Below are 24,551 nucleotides of genomic sequence, written 5' to 3'. Positions count from 1 at the left end.
ATTTGCATGCTGACCCCAATTGCTTCTCTGTCTTTTCACCAAAATTTGGCTCGGCCTCAGAATTAATGTAAACGTTGGTTTCTACCGCCACCTACTGTCAACATAGCAGAGGTGACCCAGGCTCACAGTTTTTTGTGTCCTCCTTTGACTTTGTTAGAGTTCTGCTGGTTGAGCAAACACTGTCCATCTTGGGAGCATTGGCTTGTTTCCTGCAGGATGGCATGTTGGATAGCTGCATTCACCCTGCTGCAGGATGGAGATGACAAGGATTCAGAGGTCTGGGTCACTCTCCAGCTGGTCCAGAGTTCAGACCAAGCATGGCTGCTACACCTTGAAGGAAGCATACACACTGGTTAAAACATACTTCCTGCATGGCCATGGTGGCTAACACGACTACAAACCCATTGCATCTCCTGTACTAGACCTTATGGACAAGAGTATAGATAGAATCAACAGCTCATAGTGTGATGAAGAGTGATAAGAAATTGTTGGTACACTTCTAGAATTGGATGACCTCGTCAGTATACTGTTGGAATTACACGGGAAGAAAGAAGGGTATAAAATTAGATCATATTTTACTAAACGGAAATAATGTAACAGTGCTGGTTTCTGGAGAAAAAAGGGGCTGAAGAAACAATGGATTTCCTTGAAGTATGTTACATTCTGGCTTTCTAAAACCTTTAAATTTTAGATTGCATAAAGCAAAGTTTTGGTTAAAAGGAAATACTTTGAATATATATATATATATGCCCTTTTTTCTAACTAATCATTGTTATTTTGGAAAAAGAAGAGTTTTTTAAGACATAAAAATATAAATATGTTTCTGCCATATAAATTGAGATTTTTAAGAGCCAAGTATTTTGTTTTTTAATTTTGTAATATGTCTACTGTAAGACAAAAAATGCTAAATACAAATTCTAACATTGTAGGGAAGGACCAGAATGGAAAACACAGCCACCCCCACTCTCCAGGCACAGAAGCAGGTGCCCTCTGCTCTATTGTGACTATTGGTATCAGGTCACACTGACAAACAAGTTTTATTGACAGCTAATCCAGAGCTTGTAAATTGACAAAAGTCAGTCTTCATTAATGGGCATTTGTAGAAAAAAGAAAGCGGTTCCTCCAGCAGACAGCCACTTAAGCAGATAGTTGTCATTTCCTAGCCCAATGTCAGATAAGTTTTTTTCATTCAAGCCACTGACTTAAGGGCATTCAAAAACCATGAACCTTTAATCATCTTAAAGTTCAAATTTCAGAAGTTTTACTGTTGTAATTGTGCTTAATTATCAACAAAAAAGGAGTAAACTTGTGAGTATAATTTTCTTTTTCATTGTAGAAAACCTATCTCTCCCAAATCACTGGCTCGCGTTGGATGAAAGTGTGCTTTCAAGTCTTCATTTAAATACTTATTGTCCCTTTGAGACTTGTTTGATGTGGGATTTCCCCTCCTATGCTGTGAGTATGTCTTAGGGAAATGTACAAGCAGTCTCCGTTTACACTTATTACAGGATCTGAAACTCACTGTAGATTCAGGAGTCTCTTGGTGGCACCAACTGGGTTTGTATTAAAATGACAATAGCTATTCAAGCTGCACAGATCGCATCTTAAGACACACAGCATAGAAAAGGCATAGAATTTCTTAGAAGGAAAATTAATACTGTGATAGTCTATTCTCTGATTATTTTCCCCGTGAATGTGCCATATCTGACTGAAGTAACAAAACCCTAGGCTACTGTCAGGTGACATGTCCTCTGGAAGTGCAGAGTTGAAGACTCAGTTATGGAGACTGTCAGTCTGCTGGACACAGAGTCTGTCCTGTCATGGCTTGGTTCTCAGAGCCTCCTAACCGCATCAGTAGAAGGCCTGGGCTACCTAGAGCTCTCAGTGACCTTGCATTCAAGTAAGCAGCCAGAAGACAGGGATGTGAACTTGTTTTCATAACCAATTCTTAATGAAATCAAATTTAGTAGACCTAAATATATTTCTTTTTATGGAGTTTAAAAAGCTCAGACTATTAAATATATATTTGGCTGTTGATATTTTAGCATTTCCTCTCATTTACAAATAAATCCAGTGTGTTGTCTATGTTGCACACATTTAAGAGCCTTGGCTTCACTTGTAATCATCAATTTGTTTAGTTTAAAGTTATTGCTAAATTCTCAGTGAAGTCAGCATAGCAGAAAGGGAGTTCAAAACTTGGAATTACATCTTGTTAAATAAAACCCTAGAGGATTCTGGGTGAGAATCTGATAGGAAGTTGCCTGACTGTGGCCCAGTGAACGACAGGAGTGAAAATAAGGAAAATACCGTGTTCTAGGAGGGAAAGAGAGGGAGAGCTTCAGAGATCCACACAGGCAGAGCTAGCACACCTGCAGAGTTCAGAGGAGAAGATGGGAGGCACTGAGAAGCTGGGCTAGCAGCTGTGACAATGGGCCTGTAGGAAGTAGAAGCTTGATCCATAGTGAAACCTGGTGGTCTGGGGAAAGAGACTGGCAGGCCTTTCCTTGTGGCAAACACGCAGTTGCATGACCCTCAAGTCCTACTCTGGTAGATTGGTGAGCAATAGAGGATCTCATTTTGTCATTCTGTTATAAAAATTAAAAAAGTGTGTGTCTGTGAGTGTGTGTGTTTGAGTGTGCACCTGTCTGACTATGGTGCTAAGAGTAGAACTCTGATCCTCTGCAACAGCAGCAAGTGCTCTTATCTCTGAGTCTTAGATCTGACCCCCATTTCACCATTGTAGATCTGCTTCTTCCTCCCTCCCTCCCTATCTCTCTCCCTCCCTCCCTCTCCCCTTTTTTCCCTTCCAACAGGGTTTGTCTGTATAACAGTCCTGGCTATCGCGGAAGTCACTTTGTAGATGAAGCTGCTCTTGAACCCACAGAGATCCTCCTGCCTCTACCTCCCAAGTGCTGGGATTAAAGGTGTGCGTCACCACCACCTGGGATTCACAGTATCTTAAGCTGTGAAGCACATCTCAGTATGGGATGATGTAATTGCTGCAAAATTTTGACCAGACCAAAATGTTTGTGCGTATGCAAAGGTCAAGCTAAATTCAAGTGTGCACTAAACCAGAGGTGTTTCTGCAGTGTGTCCCATGTTGCATCATGTGACTTCCTTGTAGCTGTGGTTGTGAGTACACAGCCTGAGTTCTTTTCACTGCACGAACCTGCACAACACGCATTCCCCATGGTCCCCTGAAAGACCTTGGCTAGGTCCAGGCTGCTGTTTGCTGTGATTACAGCATTTCCCTGTGCATACAAGATCTTCTGCTCTTATAGAAACATCATAACTTCATTACAGACTATAAAGACTTAAATATTTTCCTATTTTTGTTCTTCAGCATGTGAGTATCAAGTTATCATGTATTCATATTGTGTTATGGGGAATATTTGGTTTACAAGTTTGTGATTTGAGTTGCTGACGAGTTACATAAAGAGATGCTAGGTGAATTTTGTTCTGGGATTAATAAACCGTTAGTAAATCTTTGGTAAAATTATATTACAACAAAGAGTTGTTTAAAATAAATTTCTTTAAGGTTTATTTTTAGTAAATATGAATGAATTATATTTTATATAGCTACACACATAATTATGTAAAAAATTGGGAAAGAGAGGTTGAAGTTGAAAAATGTTTTTTAAGTATTGAATATTTTTCTTTTACAGAAAATAGATTTGTTATTCTTTCAATATATCCTGAGTATGGTTTTCCCACCCCTATTCCTCTGAATTCCTCTCTTCCCCCACCTCTAGATATAATACCTTTCTGTTTCTCATCGGAAAAGTACAATCTTCTAAGAGATAATAACCAGTCTTTCCATGTCTGCCCTTCACCCCTGCATTCTTCCCCCAGAAGAAGAATAAGATCCACTTTGTTCCTCCATCTTTCCCACTCTCCATCCCTTACTCATTTGTCATTGTGACACTGGGAGCTGCGGTGTGTCACACATACACCCTTTGGCCCAAACAACTTTACTTGCAAGTGTTCACTACAATGAGTTGTTGGTCTGGTTCAAGGCCTCTGATATCTGGTACGCCATCAGTACTGGGCCCTCACTGAAACTCCTCTTTGACATTCTGCTGTTGCCCTGAGTCATGCAGCTCCTGTTGCTATGGTTCAGCAGGACATGTCCCTTCACAGGCTCCAGTAGGTCACAGTGGGGTAGAGGGTGGGTGTTTCATCTCGTGCCATGGGCATGGACCTGGGTGGTAGCTGGGTTGATCAGTCTGGACCTCTGCATGAAGCACAGTTAATAAAAGCTCAGAGAGAGAATTTGGGTTTCAACCTGAAGATTCGAAAAGCAAAGAAGCCAGCCACTGGCTCTTACCTCATCCTCAGTCTGAAATGGTGATCCTGCCTCCAGGAATCTCAGAATGAGACTATGAGAACTGTTTTCTCCTGTCTTATAATCCTCTCTAGGGCTGGGATTAAAAGTATGCACTACTAGATTAATGGCATTCACTGCCCGGTCTCTATGGCAAACTAGTATGGCTACTGGGATTAAAGGTGTGTGTTACTACTCCCTGGTCTTTAAGGCTCATCAGGGGCGTGGTTTTACTCTGATTTTCAGGCAAGTGTTCTCAGGTGAGGGGCAGAGCCAGCTCTTCCTTTCCCGAGATTTCATGGCTACCAGGGAAGGGTAGAGCCAGTTCTCCTGTACCCCTGCCATAGGGGTCAGTTCTCAGGAGTCCATCCATGCCACTAGGGGATAGCTCTCCCACTGTGGAAACAGTTAAGGAGTGGGACCAGCTCTCTCAGGGCCAATGAAGTATGAGGCCAGTTCTGCTGTGCTCAGGCCCCCGAGACCAGGTTTCCTGCACCCAAGCCATCAAGGCCAGCTCTTCTAAGAAGAGCAGGGCCAGATATCTCTACTATATTTTTGCTCATCTGCCCAGACCCCATGTGGCACCTGCTGTGGGCCTCTGGGTGAATTCTGCCATTCCTGGGCACCAACCTCTGTGTACCCCACTTTTTAATTTGACTATTTGTGTTTTTTTTATATCTAGTTTCTTAATTTCTTTATATATTTTGGATATTAGCCCTCTATCAGATGTGGAGTTTGTACAAATCTTTTTCCATTCTGCAGGTTTTGCCACTTTGTCCAATTTATGGTGTTCTTTGCCTTAGAAGCTTTTCAATTTCATGAAGTTCCATTTATTCATTTGCAGTTTTAATGTCTACACTGTTGGTGTTCTGCTCAGAAAGTGATCTCCTGAGTCAATGTGTTCAAGGCTATTCTACATTTTCTTTTCTATCAGGTTCAGTGTATCTGGTTTTATGTTTAGGTATTGATTTCTTTTGACTTGAGTTTTGTGCAGGGTGATAGATAGGAATCTATTGGTATTCTTCTACTTGCAGATATTCAATTTGACAGGTACTATTTATTTAAGATGCTGTCTTTTTTTCCAGTGTGTATGTCTTGCTTTTTTTTTTAAAATTAGGTATGTGTGTGGATTTATGTCTGGGTCTTGAATTTGATTTCAGTGATCAACAAGTCTGCTTTTATGACAATATCAGGCTGTTTTTATTGCTATAGTTCTGTAGTACAACTTGAAACCAGTAATCATGAGGCCTCCAACAGTTCTTTATGGTTCAGGTTAGTTTTAGGGTTTTTTTTTTTTTTTTCATATGAAGTTGGGAATTGTCCTTTCAGGTCTGTAAAGAATTGTGTTGGAATTTTGATGGGGTTTGCATTGAATCTGTAGATTTCTTTAGGTAGGATGACCATTTTTACTATATTAATCCTTCTGATCCATGAGCATGGGAGATCTTTCCATCTTCTGATATCTTTGTAATTTCTTTTTTCAAAGACTTAAAATTTTTTTTTAACACACAAGTCTTTCCCTTGCTTGGTTAGAGTTACCTCAAAGCATTTTATATTATTTGAGGCTAAGGTGTTGTTTCCCTAATTTGTTTCTCAATCAATTTGTCTTCTGTATATATGAGGGATACTTATTTTTGTGAGTTAATTTCATGTCCATCTACTTTAATGAAAGTGTTTTATCAGCCATAGGAGTTTCCCAGTGGAATTTTTAGGGTCACTTATGTATACTATTATATCACCTGCAAATAAAGATATTTTGAATACTTCCTTTCTATTTTATATTTGTTGATCTCCTTCAGTTGTGTTATTGCTCAAGCTAAGACTTCAAATACTATATTGACTAAGTATGGAGAGAGGGATAACCTTGTCTTGTTCCTGGTTTTGGTGAAATTGCTTTCGATTTTTCTCCATGTTAGTTGATGTTGGCTATGGGTTTGCTGTAAATTGCCTTATTATGTTAGGTATGTTCCTGTATCCCAAATGTCCCCAGGACTTTTGTCACGAAGGGGTGTTGGATTTTGTCAAAAGCCTTTTCTAATGAAACGATCATTGTTTTTCTTTTTTTATCTTTTAGTTTGTTTATGTGGTGGATTACTTTAGCTAATTTTCATATATTGAAACACCCCTGCAACACTGGAAAGAAGCCTACTTGATCATCATTGATGATCTTTTTGATGCATTCTTGTATTTGATTTGCAACTATTTTTGAATTTATTTTTTAATGATTTTTAAAAATATTGAATGTTTTTTCTTTTTATTTATTCTTTGTGTCTTTCACACCACACATGCCTAACCCATTTATTCTCCATTCCTTTGTATCCACCCTCTGCCCTTGCAACCTCTTCCCCCAAAATAAAATAAAATTTAGAGAAAAAAGAAAGAATCCATCTCGTCATGGAAGCTGTAGTGTGACTCAGTGAGACATACAATAAACCCTTTATTCATATATTTTCACTTGCAAATGTTCATTGCGGAGTCACTGATCTGGTACAAGGACTCTGGTTTCTACTACATTATTGATCCTGGGTCCTTACTGGTCTCCTCTTGGATAGCCCATTGTTGCTGTGATATGGAAATCCTGTACCTTTGGGCCTACAGTCCTGGCCTCTTCACTTGATCCAGCAGATTGATGTTGGGGTGGCCAACTCATAACTTTGGTTCTGGGCCTGGGTTGTTGTAGGTTTGGTCAACCTGCCAGCTCTCCCTCACCCTTACCACAATGGTGAGCTCTCCAGCACTGCCTTATCTAGTTCACTCCTTGCAGTGATGGGCACAGGGCAGGGCCTGTTCTCTTGCTTTTTGCTCTCAGGGTTGGCTCTCCTATGCCTGTATCATCAGGCACAGATCTACTGTGTTGCCCAGACTAGATGCAGGGGCCACTCTCCAGAGTGCTGCAGCTGGTGACAGGTAGAGACAGCTCTCCCACTCTTATGACCTCAGGGCCAGCTCTCCCACCATCTCAGACGTAGAGGGCTGTGGAGAGGGAATCGCTCCTCCTCCCGTGCCTAAATATGACAGATGAGGGTCAACGCCAGATCTCCCATGCTCGCATTCTTGAGCTGTCTCACCCCAGGTCACATCAACAGGGTCAGTGCTGCTGTGCTGCCCACATGAGGCGCAGGCCATACTTTCTCAAGTGCTGTAGCTGGGAAAGAGGAGAGTCAGCTAGTGCCCTTGGCACTTGTAGGAGGTAGAGGTTGGGGGCACCTTTCCTTCACACCACTGCTACACCACAGATTGAGGAGGTGGTCCAGCTATGCCCCACTCATGGCCTCAGTGCTGGACCACCTGTGCCCCTGCTTACAGGGTCAACTCTACTGTGGTGCCCAGGTGGGGCACATGGCCTGCTCTCCTGAGTGCCATGCCTGATGAGGGTTTGGGTCAGGTCTCCTAGCTGCTGCAAGTGGCAAGGGGTAAGGGGCAAGGAGCAAGGAGCAAGGGGCATAGGAAGGCATGTTCCCCTCACCATATGACAGGCATTACCTGCTCTCCCATTCTCTCAGGTTCAGCTGGATCTTGCCCCTTGATTGATATCGTGCTGCCCAGGTGAGGTGTAGAACCCTCTTTCCTGAGTGCTTCAGTTGGTGCTGGGCAGGACCAGTTTTTCAAAGTATTGCAGTCAGTGAGGGCCAGGACCAACTCTATACAGCCCCATCTTCTTGGCCTTCTGTGGTCTCAGGAACCACAGACTGGTATGGGACAATTGTCTATATTCTGTCAATTATGTTTTAAATAAACTCTGATTGGCCAGTAGCCAGGCAGGAAGTATAGGTGGGACAACCAGACAGAAAGTAGAGGTGGGTCAATGAGAACAGGAGAATTCTGGGAAGCAGGAAGCCCATTCTTCCCCAGTCCTGTTCCAACCACAGAAGAAGGAAGATGCAATTGCCCTGCTGCAAAAGGTACTGAGCCATGTGGCTAACATAGATAAGAATAATGGGTTAATATAAGTTATAAGAGTTAATAAGAAGCCTGAGCTAATGGGCCAATAAGTTTATCATTAATATAGACCTCTGTGTGATTTCTTTGGGGCTAAACGGCTGTGGTACATGGTGGGAGAACAGAAAACAGGCAGGACAGAAACCCTGACAACAACAGACATCAACACAGACCTCAGCTGCATCAGGGTCATGAACCCAGACCTGGGTCCTGGCAGCAGCCCAGACCCAGACATCACCATGGCCCTGGGTGGCAATCAAGCCACCCTCATCTGCCTGCTTCTCACCACTTTCACCTCTTCAGATCTGCCTCTGTCCACAGGAAATGAGCTGTTCTGTCTTTCCTCTCCCATACCATACCATGCCATGCCATGCCATGCCATACATTTGTATACCATAATTGTGCCTGTTTGCCCTGTGCCACGTGTTGGTCTCTTCCTATTCAACCCATCATGGCTCTTGGCAGGACCACCTTTCCTCCTCAGAGCCTAGAAGTTCACCCTGGGCCTGCTTGTGGGTCTTGTTGTGTGACTCAGTCTCTCATGGTGCTAGGCAGGACTCTGCTGCCAAGAATCATAATGGTGCCTGATTACCTAGTACCAGAGGGCAATGAAATTTTCCCTGCCCCAAGTCTAGAGATTAGGGTGGACCCGTGCTTGGCCTCTGAGGTCCACCAGGCTTAGACCACAAATATTTTATAAGTATTTTTGCATCTATATTCATAAGGGAAATCTGTAATTCCCTTTATTGTTGAATCTTTCTTAGTTTGTGGCCTCATAAAATTAATTTGGCAATGCTTCTATTCCTATTTTGTGGGACTTTGGTATTAAGGAGTATTGGTGTTAAGTCGTCTTTGCAAATTTGGTAGAATTCTACTCTAAAATCATCTGGTCCTGGTCTTCCTTTTTTGGAAGTCTTTTAATTACCTCTATTTCACTAGGGGTTTTATATCTTTTTATATTGCTTATCTGATCTTGATTTATCTTTGGTAAGTAGCATATATTGAGAAAATTATTCATTTCCTTTAGATTTTCAATTTGGTGGAGTACTGGATTTTAAAATATGTAGTTATGAATCTCTAGATTTCCTTGGTGTCTGTTGTTATGTCCTCCTTTTTGTTTCTGAGATTATTAATTTGAACATTCATTCTCTTCCTCTTAGTTATTTTGAATAAGAATTTGTCAACTTGTTGATTTAATCAAAGAACCAGCTCTTTGTTTCTTTGTTGTAGAATATTGCTTTACACTGTGTGAACATATGCCACTGTGATTGGTTTAAAAAATACAGCTGAATTGCCATTAGCTATATAGAAAGAGGCAAGGCAGGATTTCTAGGAACAGAGAGCTCTTGGAAGAGGAAAGGCAGAGTCACCAGCCAGATATTGAGGAAGCAGGATGGGCAATACAGAGTAAAGGTAGCCAAGCCACATAAAAGAATGTAGATTTTAAAATATGGGTTAATTATAAGTGCTAGTAGGACAAGCCTAAGCTAAGGCCAAGATTTCATAATTAATAAGTCTCTGTCATTTTTTGTGAGCTAGCAGCCCAAAGAAAAATTTGTCTACATTTCATTGATTCTTTGTACTTTTCTTTTTGTTTCTATATTAATGATTTTAGCCCTGCTGTAGCCTTCTTTCCCCCTGCCCACATCTCCTGTAGATTCCTTCCCCTCCCAAAGTCCCTCTTCCCACTTGTTGCTTTATCCTAGTTCATAATTCCAGCAGAGACCCCCTGATAACCCACAGGGTACTCCTGCCAGGGAAGCAGGTGGCCTGTTTATAGATTTTCCTTTCTCCTTCTGTACTTCTAGATCCAATTCTCCAGTCCCAGCCCCAGTGCTATGGCAGACTTTCTGGGATGAGGTCTCTTCATTGTCCCTTCCCCCATTTCAAGGAGACTCAAGAAGCAAATCCTTGTTGAACACTCTGATCTCCTCCCTCCTCTGAACTCCTTCAGACCCTTAGCCTATCCCCATTTTCAAGTGTCAGCTTCCAGTGACAAGAAATACCTGGAAACCCCATGGACCACACATATAAGATCAATAAAATTTCTTACTAGGCAACAGTTATCACACTCCCTTAAAATCCAGAGAAGAAGCAGAAACCAAGGAACAAAACACCCACCTAAATAAAAATAAATCCAGAAATAAGCCCCTAGACCTATAATCATCCCAATTCTGGATGCCTAGATGCCAGCATAAAAACACAATCAATATCAAAAACAAAGACATATCCAGATTGATATGTCTCCACGAGAGCCCAGCTATCCTACCAGAGCAGGTCATGGATATTCCAACATAGTAAAAACACAAGAAAAAGAATATAAAAGCCTGTATGAAGACGCCAAAGGTCCTCAAAGAGGAAATTAATAAATTCCTTAAAGAAATCCAGGAAAATACAAATAGTGTGAGGAAATGAATAAATCCCTTAAAACATCAAAAAAAAAAGACACAGTAGAAGAAAATGAATGAAACTGTTCAACACTTGATAAGGGAATTAGAATCAATAAAGAAAAACCACACTGAGGGTGGGAAATGTTTCAGAAGCTCCCTTCCTTTCCTATTCATAAGACACTCACTTTCCAGGGAAAGCACCATCTCATTGTCTCCATTCCCACGCATTTCAGTCCTCTTGTATCATGGTGGGTCAGCTGGGCACAAGCCTGGCCACTCAGACCATGAGGGCAGGCTGGACAAGGCCTGAATAGATTTGCTGGCTCCACTGTAAGTGTCATCAGATGTTCATCCCACATGAACATATTGCTGGGAAAGACCAAGCGGAAACATCTGGGTCCCCCAAGAGATCTCCTGGAAACAGTGCAATCAGAAAAGCAACTCAGATGGCCCCTGGTTTATGGATTTAGAAACTTAGGGCCAAAGGAAAGTCAGGCAGAGCCAGAAATCAAATGAGTGCCAAACTCTCATCAACTAAGATGTCAGGATCTCATAGAGACACTTCTTGACTTCTCAAGGAGGTCCATGATCAGGTGAGGATGGGTCTCCCTCAGAGCTCGGTAGACTCGGTCTTTGCTGTCCCAGCTCCAGGACCGGCTGAGGCTGAAGAGCTTCCGCATCTTGTCTTGGGTGGTGGTTTCAGCTCGCACTGCCTCATACTGCTCTTCACTCAGCACCAGCCTATGCAGCTTGTCCAAGAGAGGGTCCACTGATGTCACTCGGGCCACCAGCTGCTCTCGATGCTCATCCACAAAGTGTAGCAAGGCAGGAGAATCTAGGGGTGAAGATGAAACTCACACTGAGCAAAGAAACATTCCTCCATGGGCTCTCCCACTGGCTGCCAACTTCTTGTTCTTTTCACATACCTCATCTGCATCCCTGGCTCCCTTCTTCCTCTGGGAAGTCATCAGAAAATGTATCCATACCCTTCTTGAGGCCAGTTATTAGCTTGCTGCTCTGCCTAACCAGGGGGTTTCATGGTGGACTATTCAGGTTGGGAGTGGGTGGAGTTATTGTCAACATGGGAACAAGGGGCATGAGAAAAACTCTGCCCTCGGCATGCACCTCCTCTGCCAGTCCTGGTGAGGTTTGCAAAACAATACTTTCTTCTTTCTCACTGCCCTTCTCTCAAGGATCAGATGATTTACCAGCAGAATACTATTGGCTACTTTGGCCTCATATAACTGTTACTGACCTTTGTGGGCTGCAGGGATCATGGATGGTGCAGATCTGAGATCCCCTGGAAGAAAAGAGAGATGAAGCATCTGCAATGCTGCCTGTCACCACCACTCAGTGCTCTCTGTGAAACTCCCACCCATGCCTGAGATTTTGAGAATGAGCTACAGAAATTCTGAAATAATCTGGAAGGTAACATAGCCTTACTCACACATAGAATCTAGGCACCAGTTCTATCACCATTGATAGAGAAGACATATGAATGAGCAATAGGTAATTCTCCCACATGATCACAACCTCAATTTCATCTTACACTGAATTAGTTGTAGAGAATTAACTAAGTCCCTTGCATGCCTAAATCATTAGACATTTTATCCTGGGTAGAAAGCTATATTTGGCTCTTGTTTGACCTCGTAGAGTCACATGCCACCAATGGGTGTTCTTGATTTGACTGCAGAATCAAGATGAAGCAAGACTGAGCAAATGAGAACAGTAAGTTAATTTTAGCATCAAGTGAAGGATGTTAATAAATTTCAGCTCATGACTAAGCCACAGGGTTGAGAAGACTCTAAATTTACTGTGCTCTAACAGCTTAGGGAAGTCAGCCCAATCACCCAGTGCATAGTATTGGGAGCCCTGGTTCCATTTGTACGAAGGAAGGATGCTATTTCTCACACTCCATGCTAGCTAGACCACCTTGGTGCATCCTGACTTGTAGATATACTGGAGCATCTAATGAAGAAAGTGATTGAGTAACAATGAATTTAAAAACCAAAATGTAAGATTGGGAACACATGTGTAGCATGATTTTAATCTTCCAGTATTCAAATACTTTCCCATGTGGAAGGTAGTATATCTTAATGAGTCCCTATATTGGGAAATTAGGGATAGTGGGGGGAGAAGAGGGAGGGAGAACTGGGATTGGTATGTAAAAAAATAAATTAAAACAAAACAAAATCATGACAAAAGGGTTGGATTAATAAAGAAAAATAACAACATTGTTCCCATAAGCTAAGGATCACATTATGAGATGGGTATGAACAGTATTTAACCTTTCCAACCATCCTACAAGGTACTCATTCTGATCTTTAGTTTACAGATGAAGAAGGTCAGGCTCATGAGTTAAGTAATTTTCCAAGATTGCCTGAGGAGTAAGGCTTGAGTGAGATTCAACCCTGATCTATTGCTGGGGCATGTCATATCTCCACCTGTGCCTCACTCAGGTCAAGGTTGAGCAAAGCCTGTTCCCTGACCACATGTGTAGCCTGTTTTTAGCAGCTCAGGAGTAGGAACCACCACTGTTTGACAAGTGACAAGGACTGGGCATCCCCAGAGGTACTGATTAAGGGAGTTTGGTTTTGGCATTATGGGAATTGGACTAAGACTGTATTGATACTTCACACAAGAAATGACACTATTTGTTTTTCTCTTGTCCATGTCAACTTGAAAATATGGATAAATTACAGTAGCCAACAAATAAATAAGTAAAAACACAAACTTTCAGGACAGAAAGATAACCATGGAAATGAAAGCACTCTATAAGAAAAACCTTAAGATATATATAAAAGGAAGAAATTGGGGAAGGCCTTACAAGATGAAAAGATATACTTCCCCTATACTCATTGTTTTGAAAGAATCAATACTGTGAAAATAGCCACCCTACTAAAAGCACACTACATGATCAGTTCAGTCTCAATCAAGATGCCATTCTTCACAAATAGTGTGAAAAAATGCTGAAATTCATGTGGAACCACTAGAGAGATAGGATGCCCAAGGCAATCCCAAACAAAAACAATTTTGTGGAAAACTTCATCACACCTGATTTCAAAGCAATACTGCGCCATAACAGTAAAAACAGCATGGTATTGTCACAAAAACAATCAAGTTTGTAGTCATGCTAGTTAGGTTTTCTAGATATATAGAGATATATTTCAGTTAGATAATCTTCGAACCTTTTAAAGACCTATGGAATATGGCATTTTCAGTGTTTTAAGAGCTTAAGACTTTTCATGACAATGAGACACATCTGCTCCTGGCAGCACCAATTACTTCAAAAGGCTCCTTATGAAGTTTGTTAGTCGTTTGGGCAAGAAACTGCTCTTGCCTGATGTTATGCTATATGAAATGGATTTTCAGGACCCACAGAAATATGACTGCTGAATTTGCCTAAAGGTGAGACTGTCTTTTGGGGTTCCTGCTTCATGAAAGAGTCTACCAGACATTCTGTAGTATACAGAAGAAAGCAACTGATGGACTTTGCCATTACAAAGCAGAACAGATCTTCAGATTTTCTGTTTCATGGAAAAGTCTGCCAGATACTATGATCCTGTAGGCTGAAGACTGGATGCTCCAAAGTTACAGAAGAACTTTGGATGACTGTTCAGGCAGTGAGACATCTCTGTCAATTCTAGAGTTTTGGAAGTTGCTTACAATACACTTCTTGTTTACTTAGGTAATATTATATATTTCTGGAGTCTTTGATGGAGCTGAAGAATAGATAATTATATTATAGTTTTCCTTAGTTATGATAAAAGATAAAGTAGATATAAATTTTTTAATTGTAATTCTTGCTTGGTACCTGTTTTGTTATATGTAATTTTTCTATGTTAAAGTTAAAACCTTCCTTTTTATTTAGACAGAAAAGAGGAAGTGATGTGGGAGGTGATGTATGTAAATCCCAGTCTCTGGCCTCTGTCTTTGGAGGTCCCTCCATTGTGCCCCTTGAACTTTGGCTCCTCCCCAAGGAGGGTCAAGATAACCCTCAAAATCTTGACCCCTCTCCAGGAAAGGTCAAGACCACTCCCCCAGGCTATTTAAACTGCTCCCCAGAAAATGAACAAGTGGTTTTTCCTCTTCCTCTCCAGTGGTCATGTTGGTGGCTTTCTGGATCCCCTCGGGGCCACCTGAGAGCATAGGAGCCCAATTAAACTTGGATATCTTTTAATTTGGTTTGTTTTGATTTGGCTTGATTGGGATTTTGTGTTGGCAGAGAGTTCGTGTTAGTAAATATTCCTAATATCTTGGAGGTCCCACTGGGGGAGGGTCGGCCTTTCCAATGGCCCATGGCCATGTGTTGAAAGCGTCCTCCCCCCACCCCAAACTCTCTGTACCAGGTTAAAACTAGCTCCCGGTCTAGAGTGGCTGCATTTAGTGAGTCCCTTTTACTTGTCTTTGCTACTAGGGTTTTGAGGGACCCATTTGTGTTTACTTTTGTCAATAATGGGGCTTTTGTAGAAGACACAGGCCATGCCAAAAGCCTGATCCAAGCAATGAAGGCTGCAACTTTCGCTGAAGTGAATTTTGTTTGTTTTAGGGATGCCTAGCATTCAATTTTCACAGCCCCATTCTGGCCTAAGAGCTATTTCGGTAGATGGGCTATAATAGTCTTGAGCCATATAGTTGGGCATAGACTTTTAAAATGGGTGCTTGCAATTCGAAGTCAGATCTGCTATCTCCCCTGGGATACCTCTTACAAAATCTTTATAAATTGGGACTGTACAATACAATCTGTCCTGAGCGGCTAATTTCTCTAAGCACTAAGATTTGGCCTCAATATGATCTTGACAATGGGATGTGTTGGCCACCAGAGAAAAACCTTGAGCTAACTGTCCTCCAGAAATTAGAAAATTTTTGTCTTTGTGGGGACAAATGGACAGACTCTCCTATGTCCACGATTTTTGGGCTTTGCACTCTTGACCCTCCCTCAGTGGCCAGTGTCTTGCAGCACCAGTTTTGGTTGCTAGGATCGTGATGCCTCCAGATTCCTGTCATCTGGGAAATGGGACCCTGATAATTCCAGCTGGACCATGCATCCAGAGGCACTGGCCCCTCCCCCACTTCCTTGAACCCTCACTACCCATCCCCTCCTGTGGAGCAACATTCTCTGCATTCCTTTCTTTCCCCACCCTCATCTACTCCCTCCCTAGCCAAACCAGAAGTTCCAGGTCAACTGTCTCCTTACCCACCATCCTCCCTTCCTTCCCCTCCTACCACATCTTCCTACCCTCTGCACACTTGGGCTAGCCTCTCCCATTCCTCCTCTATCTCCTCCCATACCAGGTCCCATAAAATCTCTGCCCTTTTTTACCCTCTTTGGGAAGTGTCGGGGGTCAATGGCACAGTGAAAGTCCATAATCCCTTTTCTCTTCCAGATATCTCTCAGATAGAAAAGCAGCTGGGGTCCTTTACTGCTAATCCTTCTGCTTAATGTTAAAGAGTTTTGTTATCTGTCCCAGGCCTATGATCTAACTTGACATGACTACTACATCATCCAAGCTTCTATTCTCACACCTGAGGAGCAAAATAGAATTCAGGCAGCAGCTAGGCAACATGCAGATCAAACTCATTTGGTAGACAGTATGGTCCCTGTAGGGGAAGTGACTATGCTAGCCACAGAACCTCGCTGGGACTACCAATCTGGTTAACGTGGCTGACATCATGGTTCATTGTCTCTTTCAGGGTATGGAAATGGTCTCAGAAAAGTAGTTAATTTTGACAAACTTTGAGAGATTACACAGTTGGCTGATAAAAACCCAGCCATTTAAAAAAAATTGGTTACAAGAGACCATGGTCCAGTATTCCAGGCTAGATCCAGCATCCACAGCGGGAGCCAAGGTCCTAGCTACTGTAATGGAAAAAATAAAAATGCTGCAGATTGGAGACCATGCTGCAGGCCTCTAAAGGCAGCTGGTTCCAGGTGGGGAGACATGTAGCAGCGGGTGAGAGACAGAGACATGGATAGGCACACCATGCAGAGTGAGGTTGGATATTTGTTTAGTGTGTTATGGAAGGGAAGAGGGAGGAGGAGAGAAGAGGAGAGAGGAGAGAGAGATAGATAGAGATAGATAGAGAGAGAGCGAGTGTGTGTGTGTGTGTGTGTGTGTGTGAGAGAGAGAGAGAGAGAGAGAGAGAGAGAGAGAGAGAGAGAGAGAGAGGAGAGAAACAGAAGGGGAAGGGGAGAATGGAGAGAGGCAGAAGCTGCCTCTTTGGGGGAGAGATGGAAAAGGAAGAGACTCAGGCTGCAAGCAGGAAGGAAGATCTGCCTGCCTCAGCAGATGGGGGAGGGAGTGGGCATGGCTTGTCTCTTAAAGAGACAGAACAGACTATTACAGCTACTCATTTTATTTCTTAGTCAGCACCAGATATTACAAAAAAGTTAAGAAAGGCTGAGGAGGGTCCCCAAACCCCTATACAGGAATTGGTGAAAATGGTCTTTAATGTTTTTAATGCCTGAGAAGAAGTAGCTTAGTCTTCCTGACAGACAAGGCTGCAACAGGCAGTGACCCTGCAGGCTTAAGCCTTTGCAGCTGCCCTAAGGTCACTGGGAGGGGAACAAGGGAAGTCAACCACAAGGCTCCATCCTGACGAATCCCAGCCTAAGTCAATCTCACTGGCAGGCTGCTTCAAGTGTGACTAAATGGCCATTTAGCACGATATTGCCCTGGACCTCCTACAAAGTCTTATCTGCCAGCAACCTGGACACTGGAAATCACAATCCCCCCATGTGCTCTCATCCTCTAGGCCGCATGACAGAGGTCCAACCTCACCAACATCAACAAGTGAGACTGTGCCAGCCTTCGAACTTCTCAGCCTTGCAGAGCATTGTGCAACCCCGACCTGGTATATCCCATAACCCTATCTGAGCCTAGGGTAACACTGCAGGTAGCGAGTAAGTCCATTACTTTTCTTTTGGACATAGGAGCTACCTATTCTGTTCTAACATCTCACTTGGGCCTTATGTTCCCCTCACCAATTTCAGTTATGGGGGTAGATGGGACCCGTTCCTCCCTCTTTAAAACTTTGCCACTGCCCTGCATTCTTCAGGACAATTTTTCTCTCATTCTTTCTTAGTGCTATCTGCCTGCCCGGCACTTTTACTGGGTCAAGATAGTCTCAGCCGCGTTGGGGCCACACTCACTTTGGCCTCCACACACTTTCCTGAGTCACACTTTCTTCTCACTTTAACAGCCTCTCAGGTTCCTACTCCAGACTGTTCTGTCCCTTCTCTCTTTGATCCAGTAGATCCCCAAGTATGGGACACTTCCACTCCTGTGGTTGCTACTCACCACCAGTCAATCCTAGGCCACCTTAAAGAGCCTTCGTCCTTCCTTTCCAGACCCCAGTTTTCTATTTCTGAAACCCACTGCCTAGGCCTTAAGCCTATTATCACCTGTATCCTATCTCAAGGACTTCTGATTCCTATTGACTCACCCTGCAACACTCCCATTCTTCCTGCCTGTAAGCTCTCTGGTGCTTACTGCTGGGTTCAAGACCTCTGCCTCATAAATGAGGCAGTCCTTCCAGTTCACCCTCTGGTTAACAACCCTTACAATCTCCTGTCTAATGTCCCTCCTACCACCTCCTACTTTACTGTTCTAGACCTAAAAGATGCCTTCTTTACTGTCCCTTTACACCCTGACTCATACTTCCTCTTTGACTTTGCTTGGGAGGACCCTGACTCCTGGTCCTCCAGACAGCTTACATGGACTGTTCTCCTGAGGGTTTTTGGGACAGCCCCCATTTGTTTGGCCAAATTCTGGCTCAAGATCTCTCAAACTTTGACCCAGGTCCTAGTACACTCCTCCAGTATGTGGACGACCTACTTCTCTGCAGTCCTACATTGTCTCTGTCACAACAGGCCACCTCTGTGCTCCTGAACTTCCTTGGTTCCCTGGGATATTGAGTCTCACCAAATAAGTCTCAGCTATGCTCTCCTACAGTGGTATATTTGGGTGTTCAACTTAGCCTGGGGGTCTAAGACCCTCACCTCTGACAGGGTATAGACTCTGCAGGATTTATAGCTTCTAACCACAGAGGCTCAGATCCTCTCATTTTTGGGCATGTTAGGGTTCTTTCACCATTGTATCCCTAACTTTTCATTATAATCTCTGTACCAGGCAGCCAGAGAGACCCCCACGGGACCTCTCACCCACCTGGCCATCGTCAGTTGTCATTTTTCTCTGCTATTGCTCTTCCAGACTCTACGAAGCCTTACCACCTCAATACAGATGAGAGTTCAGGAGTGGCCACGGGAGTTCTAACCCAACAGGCTGGGCCTTGGAATTAGGCTGTCGTCTTTTTATCCAAACAGGTGGACCTCACCATCTGTGGGGGCAACTATGCCTGAGAGCCCTGGCAACAGCAGCTGAACTCACTTGGGAGACTCTCAAGATCACCTTGTCTGGGCCAATCATGGTATATTCCACCCACCGCCTCTCAGACCTTCTGAGACATCTCTCTCTCTCTCTCTCTCTCTCTCTCTCTCTCTCTCTCTCTCTCTCTCTCTCTCTCTCCTTTGGCCTTCATGAGTCTAGGCTTTTCATTTACTGTTTCTAGAATCCCCCAAATTACTTTGGCCTCCAGTCATGCCCTAAACCTCAGGGCAACTCTCCTTCCTGTTCCTTCCCCCTTTGGTACCTCCTTTCACTCTTGCCCAGAGGCTACAGAGGCTTTAACCTCACCTGGCAGGGTCTTTTAGACCAGCCACTTACAGATCCCCTAACTCATCCTGTTTGTTGATGGAAGTTCTCTTATAGATAAATCAGGAAACCGCCAGGCAGTGTATGCAGTGGTCACTTCCACTGACACAGTCAAAACGACCCGCCTTGCCAATGGGAACCTCATCACAAAAGGCTGAATTAATTTCCTTGACTAGGGCACTCTAAATAGGTAAGGGCCAACAGGCTAATATCTATACTGACTCTAAATATGCCTTCTTAATAGCCCATACTCATTCTGAACTCTGGAAGGAAAGGGGCTTCCTTACCACCAAGGGCACTCCCATAGTTAACGGACCCCTTATAGCCAAACTTTTGGAGGCCCTCTATCTCCCTGCAGAAGTAGCCATTATTCACTGTTGGGGACACCAGTCCTCCAAGGACCCAGTGGCCTTAGGCAGTGCCAAGGCTGACTCAGCCTGGAATGTAAATTCCAATCTCCAGCCTCCATCTTTGGAGGCCCCTCCCTTGTGCCCTTTGAATCTTGGCCCCTCCCCAGGGAAGGTCAAGACCACTCCCCTAGGCTATTTAAACTACTCCCCAGAAAATGAACAAGCAGTTTTCCCTTTTCCTCTCTGGTGGTCGCATTGGCAACTTTCCGTTCCCCTAGGGGCCACCTGAGAGTGCAGGAGTCCAATTAAACCTGGATATCTTTTAATTTGGTTTGCTTCAATTTGCCTTGATAGGGATTTTGTGTCGGCAGAGAGCTCATGTCTAGAAAATACTCCTAACAATGTATGCTGTGAATATGTTTTATTGTCATTGGTTAATAAAGAAGCTGCTTTTGGCCAATGGCTTAACAGAGTAAAGCCAGGCTGGAAGAGACATATATAGAGATTAGGTAGAGTCAAGAAGAAGCCATGGAGCCTCTGAAGGAGACAGACGCCTGACGCCAGACTGAACCTTATTGGTAGGCTACAACCATGTGGCAAAACACAGATGAATGGAAATGGGTTAATTTAAGATGTAAGAGCTAGCCAATAAGAAGCTAGAGCTAATAAGCCAAGCAGTGACTTAATTAAAACATTTTTTTGTGTGTGTGTGTAGTTATTTTGTGTCTAGGCAGCTGGGAACAAATGAACAGCCTCTGACAACAGTTCTGCCATATGCCCATAAGAGTATATAGCAAAAGTACAGCTGACAGACCAATGGGCAGACTCACGGGAGTGTGCGTATACTCCATAGGGGGAACCCAACTTGCAGAGCTTTGGGAAAACTTGTCTTTTGGATAATCACTGTCAATTCTGTAGAAATTTTGTAATATCATGACATTTTTCCCTTTTATAGTATCCCAGCAGCATATAAACCATTCTTTAAACCTGACTTTTCCAGTAAGGGCAACTGTATTCCTTTTCTCACACCATGAAGCCCTGGTGTGAAAGTGTTCACCCAGGCAAACCTTTGTTCTCATAGTCAGATCTACAGAAAACCAGTTCTCCACAGCTATCCTTATTGACAGTTGACAGGACTTCCACAAAGAAAGGAGCCCTAAGCAGGAGGCACTGAGCAGAGAGGCAATATGCCTGCTCTTCCTGATAAACAGGTCTGGATGGCCCTGAATTCTCTAGCAGCAGACTCAGGAACTTGTAATCTACTGGCCTTTTTCTCTAACTTAACACACTACTAATATTGTGTGTTTACCCTTCACCTTGGATTCAATTAACATAAGATCATAGCCCAGGATATTAACTGTTTATGCCTTTACCCCTAGAGATACAGGAAAAAGGCTTGGGTCACTAAACCAGCCCTAGAAAATGAAATTCCTTCTCACCTGGGTGCCAGCAGGCACCCCAATAGAGCTACAAGGAAATTTCCTTAATTCAGGTAGCTAGATGCTGATGCAAATCAAGTACTTTAGCCTTCCTTCCAGGCCCATGGGCTACTATGGTTACCAATGCTGTGTTCCCAGCCACCAGTGAAAGGAAGTTGAAGTTTTAAGTTAAGTGCAACAGCACTGCTGTATTTTCTACATTTATTAATCATAAACTTCTAGCTTAACTAGTTACACTTAAGAAATGTAATTAGTGCATGAAAACTTCTGTTTAGAATTTTGTATTGATTTAAAGTCCCATTCTTAATTAATCCTCCTTGTAGCTGCTGGAGAGCATTACAGCCATGCCTCCCCCTCTGAGATGTAAGAGAGGTTGCCTCCTTTGCCTGCCTTTGTGATTCTGGGAAATGCATGTTTGATACTATTGTTACTGCCTACAGAACTGCAAACTTGTCTGCATGTCTATATAAATGGAAAGCCTTGTGGGGGCTTGTCCTTTTTTTCTTCCTCCACCAAGGAATAAAGAAACATGCAGAGGAAATATGCTTGAGTCACTTTGTTCTACCCCTCAGATCCTTTCTCCCAGCCAGTTTTTGCTTGCCCTAGATATTCTGAACCCCTGTTCTGAACCCCAAGGGAGTGCTGAGGCTGGGACTCAGTAGCCCCCAATAAAGTTCTTTTCCCAATAGCTAGGAAATGCAACAAGCCTAGCTGTCCATCCACAGTTAATGAGATAACAGAAGTGTGGCATTTACATACCATGGATGTTTTTCAGGTGTGAAGAAAATGGCATTATGAAAGGTAAGTGTATACAATAGGAAAAATATTGAAGAAGAGCCAGGCCCAGAAAGAAACCACCACATCTCTCACATGCAGTTTCTACCCTGGAGGCTTTAGTTCTGTGGGTTTAACTTGGTGAAGCCCTGGAAACCAGAAAACTAAAAATGGGCAGGGCCTCAGGGAGGAAAGGAATACAGTAGTGTATTGGTAAAATGAGGGTAGAGAGGGAATACTGGGGCAGAGATGTTCAAACAGCAAGAGGAGTGGGGTGGGGTTGATAAGTAGGTCAGTGGAATGGGTTCTGGAAAAGGAAGACAGTATTTAAAAGTCACAATGAAAGCTATTATTTGACAACCCAATACAGAAATCATAAAGAGTTTGAATACAAGATATCCTATGAGTGTTCAAATGGGAGATCTTAGAAGTAACGTTTCAAAAACAAACCCGGTTTCAGGTGTGGGATATCCCTACAGTAGCTGTTGGGCATGCAGGCCCTGGAGGTTCCCGAGACAATACATGTACATTTCCTTCTTCTTGGCTCCCTATCAGAACTAATGGATAAGACCTTATTGCTGAAGACACCATGGTATTTTGCAGGCTGCTGAGGAAGAAAAGGTATCAGCAAACCATCCTGCCAGACAAGATAGTCTTTGTGCAAAGTAGTAGGCACAACTTTGATGGAAGCTCCCTGATTATTCTTCAGGCCACTGCCGCAGAGAAGAATCCACCCCTAGCATTTTAAACTGATAAAACAAACAAACCCAGGTCTTTGAAAGTCTTAGGCCCTTGAGAGAAGCTACTATTGCTGCTTAGCTAAATGGACATAGTGTTAATGTCCTTCTAAATATCTATTTTTATACTGCAGACAACAGCTCTCAAGCTGTCTTCAGAAAAGCCTCTCACTGAAAGAAGGCGGGGCTGAGTTTTAGAAACCGGACCGTGAAGCTTTGCGCTTCCTCTTTCCTGCCAGCGCCGAGCGATGGGCATCTCTCGGGACAACTGGCACAAGCGCCGCAAGACCGGGGGCAAGAGAAAGCCCTACCACAAGAAGCTGAAGTATGAGCTGGGACGGCCTGCGGCTAACACTAAGATTGGCCCTCGTCGGCCCTCGTCGCGTTCACACGGTCCGTGTGCGAGGAGGCAATAAGAAGTACCGTGCCCTGAGATTGGATGTGGGGAACTTTTCCTGGGGTTCTGAGTGCTGTACTCGAAAGACAAGGATCATTGACGTCGTCTACAATGCGTCCAATAACGAGCTGGTCCGCACCAAGACTCTGGTCAAGAACTGCATCGTGCTCATTGACAGCACCCCGTACCGACAGTGGTACGAGTCCCACTATGCACTGCCCCTGGGCCGCAAGAAGGGGGCCAAGCTGACTCCTGAGGAGGAAGAAATATTAAACAAAAAACGATCAAAGAAAATTCAGAAGAAATACGATGAAAGGAAAAAGAACGCCAAGATCAGCAGTCTCCTGGAGGAGCTGTTCCAGAGGGGCAAGCTTTTGGCCTGTTTCCCCCAAACACAGGGCCGGGGGGGAGGGGAGATGGCTATGTGCTAGAAGACAAGGAGCTGGAGTTCTATCTGAGGAAGGTCAAAGCCCGGAAAGGCAAATAAACCATCCGTCATAGCTCATGTAATAAAGGTGTTTATTATTCTGTAAAAAAAAAAAAAAAAAGAAAAAAAAGAAAAGCCTCTCACTGCTGTGAATGGAGATGAATGTAGATATCTATGTATGTACAGGATACTGACATTATTGGATGGTTGAGTACTCATCTCTATCAATAGGTATTTATACCACACCATCGAGACTCTAGAAACACTGTGGAAAAGAAATTAGAAAGAATGTAGGGACAGAAGATATGGAGAAGATGTTGTGCTCTCTTCTAAGCATCACATGACCATGGCCATCATGAACTCAGAGCACCTGTACCTACTGTTTCTGGACCACACAAGTAGGGCCTGCCCATTAGTCAACTAGACATGGGGAAGCAGCTCACAGGGACAGTACCACTTACTGCTAAACTATTGACAAATAGAATATGGGAGAAGGGAATGTATACAATCGATCTGTACCCACTTTTGAACTCACTTGCTTCTACTGGGTAGTTCAAACTGGCAGGCATTCAGATGGTCCTAGTTAAACTCTGAGAGACACAAAACAAACCTTTTTGTGGGGAAGAGGTTTGTAGAAAAGAAGAGGGGCTGACAGGAGCAGGAGGGAGATAAGGTATATTTAGGGTGCATTTAAAGCATGTATAAAATTGTCAAAACACAAAATGTATTTAAAATTACATACTCAAACCTATGGGACACGATGAAAACAGTGCTAAGAGGAAAGTTCATAGCACTAAATGCCCACTTAAAGAAAACTGAGAAAGCATATATCAGGGACTTAACAGCACACCTGAAAGCTTTAGAAAAAAAAAAAAAGCAGACACGCCCAGGAGGAGTAGAAGACTGGAAATAATCAAACTGAGGGCGGAAATCAACAAAATAGAAACACAGAAAACAGTCCAAAGAATCAATGAAACAAAAAGTTGGTTCTTAGAGAAAATCAACAAGATCGACAAACCCCTATCCAAACTAATTAAACAACAGAGAGAGAGCGTCCTTG

General features: G+C 43.3%; 1 protein-coding gene and 1 pseudogene across 1 annotated transcript in view; one reads left to right on the top strand and one right to left on the bottom strand.

Moving 5' to 3' along the window:
- The window catches only part of LOC126513956 (NACHT, LRR and PYD domains-containing protein 1a-like), a 123,839-nt gene that overhangs the window by 27,889 nt on the left and 71,399 nt on the right, over positions 1–24,551 (bottom strand). The gene's annotated exons all lie outside the window — the stretch shown is intronic.
- LOC126513955 (40S ribosomal protein S8-like) lies at positions 22,870–23,551 on the top strand (annotated as a pseudogene).

The sequence above is a fragment of the Alexandromys fortis genome, unplaced genomic scaffold, assembly GCF_014885135.2.
Source record: "Alexandromys fortis isolate MF-2015 unplaced genomic scaffold, M_Fortis_MF-2015_v1.1 scaffold_84, whole genome shotgun sequence".
NCBI classification, from domain to species: Eukaryota; Metazoa; Chordata; class Mammalia; order Rodentia; family Cricetidae; genus Alexandromys; species Alexandromys fortis.
The sequence above is the reverse complement of the archived record's forward strand: the minus strand, read 5'-3'. Positions and strand labels throughout refer to the sequence as shown.